Genomic DNA, 3,698 nt, shown 5'->3' with positions numbered 1-3,698 from the left:
GCGCATGGGCCACGAAGTTTCAATCGCACTGTACGTGCGCGCCCGCACGTGGTATTTTGTGGAAGAGCCACACTCAAGGGGCCAAAGAGCCACATGTGGCTCGCGAGCCACGGTTTGCCGACCACTGAGCTTAGGCCATTATTTTACATCTTATTCCTAAAAATGCACCAGCCACTTTTCTGCGTTAGTAAGTGCAATGTGCTGAGCATGGTTTCAGTTCTGCTTGATGGCCCATGACTTTCCAGACCTCGGCTCATCACTGCAGATTGGTGGTGACAGATGAGAATGAAGAAGGTACGGGACACCTGACTACAGACCCTCCCCAGAGCCTTCACGCGAAATTCTGTTTTAAAGGGAACCTCCACATACTTCTAGGAAGATTATTTTATTTCCACCTGCTTCCAAGTGCAGTAAAAGTAAATCCAAGGCTTATGGGTTCTGGCTGTATGCGAGCCAATACCGAGGCCACAAGTCATGTTAAGCACTCGGAATGTGGCTGGTCCACGTTGAGGGGTGTCGTCAGTGTAAAATATACCCTGGACTTCAAAACCGATACAAAGAAGGGCACAGAGTAGCTCGTTAATAATGCTGAAATGATATTAGAATACCGTAAGTTAAATAAACTATATTGCCAGCATTAATTCCACCTTTTTCAGTTTACTTGTTTTATGTTGCTACTAGAAATTTTGAGATTACACAGGTGGCTCGCGTTGGTGGCTCACATCATACTTCTACTGGATGGCACTATTCTAGATTTGAGATCAGCAGGCTTTTCCTGTAACAAAGGACTACGCAGTAAATATTTTAGGTTTTTGGGCCACTCGGTGTCCATCGCAGCTACTCCCCTCTGCTGTGGTATCGAGAGAGAGCAGCCACATCAACTCAGGAGCCAATAAGCTTGGCTTTCATCCAGTGCAGCTCTGTTTATTTACGAAAACAGGCGGCTGGTTGGACAGGCCCATGGGCCATAGTTTGACCACCACTCTTCTAGATTATCAAACTTTTATTCAGATAGAGTTCGGAAGAACACCAAGTGACAGAAGACATACTTTTTAAAAGGAATTATGAGTGTATAGGAGAAATGAGATGAATAACCCAATTAGGCATAATTTCCTACATGTGTAGTTGCTGGGGCTTGATTTGTTATTTTGCTAAGGTTCCCTGGTGGTGGTGTTGACATCTTGCTATTGTTTCTCTCAAGAAAGATCTAAGCAGGATGAGACGTTGGAGCTGGACTGGGCAAAGAGGTAAAATTGCCTGGACTGAGAAAGATTATTCGAGAAGTGGGAAAAGCCTGACTGACAGCTGGGGTACAAGAGAAAAACAACTTCAGGGATTGGGCAATGTTTTCTGACTCTGACACAGGTGTGCAGGCCCCAGGCAGGCAGGACCATAAAGTCACCATATTGTAGCTTTAGGAACATGGTCTAAACCCCTCAAGAGGGTGTTACAATCTTCAGTCCTTCGGGCACCTATGCAATGCAGGAAGTTGGCATCTCGTGGGTTGGAGCCGACCCAGCGGGCAGCTGCTACACCATGAGCTGTGGCTACCTCTGCTATGTACTAAACCAACACTGATTATCAACACATCACACTCTAAATATTGATTAAGCTGAAGCTGATTTCCTGGCTCAAGTCATGTGTGTGGTTATGAGCTGTTTCCTGCCAGGAAAACAAGGCAATTAACTTGAAGAGTTTCAGCTACAGGCATGACACGTGTACAACCTTCATAGGTATTTTCACATGCCAGGTTGCATTAGCACAAGCTAAAAATTACCCAAACATTCCTTTGTTTAGAAATTACGAGGTCAGAGTCCATGTCGTATTCATTGTTACGTCTCCGGCTTGGCTCATAGGATTTTGGTAAGTGCTTTTTGCTGAAATAAAGTCCTGGGTGTGGGCATTTCTACCAGGTGCCCTGGTGGTCCGTCCCAGGTCACTGCTCCACAGCTCTGAGGGCACCTGCATATAAACCAAAGGACTTGCCCTAACCAGTTTGGCTCAGTGGATAGAGTGTCGGCCTGCGGACTCAAGGGTCCCAGGTTTGATTCCGGTCAAGGGCATGTACCCTGGTTGCAGGCACATCCCCAGTAGGGAGTGTGCAGGAGGCAGCTGATCGATGTTTCTCTCTCACCGATGTTTCTAATCCTATCCCTCTCCCTTTCTCTCTGTAAAAAAATAATAAAATATATTTTTTTAAAAATAAAATAAACCAAAGGACTTGATCCAACCTTGAGTCCCCCACCACCCTTTCCTGACATTCACAAGTTCTCGACAATTCTCTATTTTCCATCCAGCCTCACCAACCTCCTTCCGAAGAGCCCTTTCCCTCTGGCATCTCAGTGGGCCCTGGGGGTCAGAGCTGAGGTGGGGACTGTGAGTGAGGTCAGGGAAGGTGGCACTCTGGCACCCACCATCCCCACATGGAGTGGTCTTACTCCCAGCTGTCCAGTCCCTCCAGACCCTCAGGCATCCACCCTATATTCTAGAACTTTTTTTATTTCTCCATGCCAAAAGCACAAAGTAAAATTTTAAGATGCACATCCCTCCACCCTCATCAGGCTCCTGTTCATCTGGCAAGTTTATCCATGTTAATGTGATAATGACAAAATACTGCAGTAATGTCACATATCTGCATTTCTGTGCCAGCCTGGTGGAAATAATGCCTGAACAGCAAAGGCCAAAGGCACTGCAGCTGTAAGCAAGATATCTGGGGGCCAGGGGGACATTTCTGTGCCTCTCCCATGATGCCATCTAGGCAGCCACATGGATGTTCCACCTCAGAAGCTACTGATCTGCTCTGCACACAATGGAACTGAGCTCTGAGAGGCGCCTGAGCCCTCAAACATCTGTTTCGACCAGAAGTAAGCCCTAATCAAAGTCAGGCTTGACAGTATCACACACAGTCACAAAACACAGACTCCTTTGTCTTTGTGTAATTGTATAGGTATTGAAATTTTTTGTAAAAGAAAGGGATCGGTTAATGTGTGTTCTTGATAAAAGACCCCAAATTGGAGATCTAAATGCATTCAGTTCAGCCTAGGAATCGAGAAACAGATGAATTTATGCATCTTGATGGAGGGGGAAAAAAAATCTATCAATACCACCTAAACTTCTTTCAGGATGACTGCATCTGATTCCTTTAAAAAAATCAATAAGAAGAAACTCTATTCAAATGACCCTCCCTTATTCTAAAGCACTGAGAAAGAGTGGTTCTTTTCTCTACATGATCCACTTGTTATTTAAGGAAGGGACAGAGATCGGAAAATCTTAAATCATTCACATCTCACCAGGGGAAGTTCATTTACACTTACAGGTGTATGTAGGTATGTCCGATATGCAAACTACAATGGATTGTCTGTTTCTCTCATTCCTGTCCATTCTGCCCCATCAGTCATCTAGGAAAATCTTGGCTCATGAGGGCTTTCTCTACAAACTGGCTGGATCAAACTTTCCACAGGTCAAAGGGTAATTGTATTGGCTTAAAAGGCCTACTTTTCCAATTTCTGCTGACTAGAAATAAGCAAAAATTCTGTTTATGTCAACGAAGCATGCAATTAAGCAGAATGGGCGATGATGTCAATATGGACTTCAAAATCAAGATATGCCTTGGGAAACATTTCCCAGTTGCTCAGTGCGCCTTCCCAAACCTGAGAGCTGGCTAGGGACATGCCATCGCAATGACGATCAATATTCCT

This window comes from Myotis brandtii, unplaced genomic scaffold, assembly GCF_000412655.1.
Source record: "Myotis brandtii unplaced genomic scaffold, ASM41265v1 scaffold525, whole genome shotgun sequence".
Lineage (NCBI taxonomy): Eukaryota > Metazoa > Chordata > Mammalia > Chiroptera > Vespertilionidae > Myotis > Myotis brandtii.
This window is presented reverse-complemented; position numbering follows the sequence as displayed.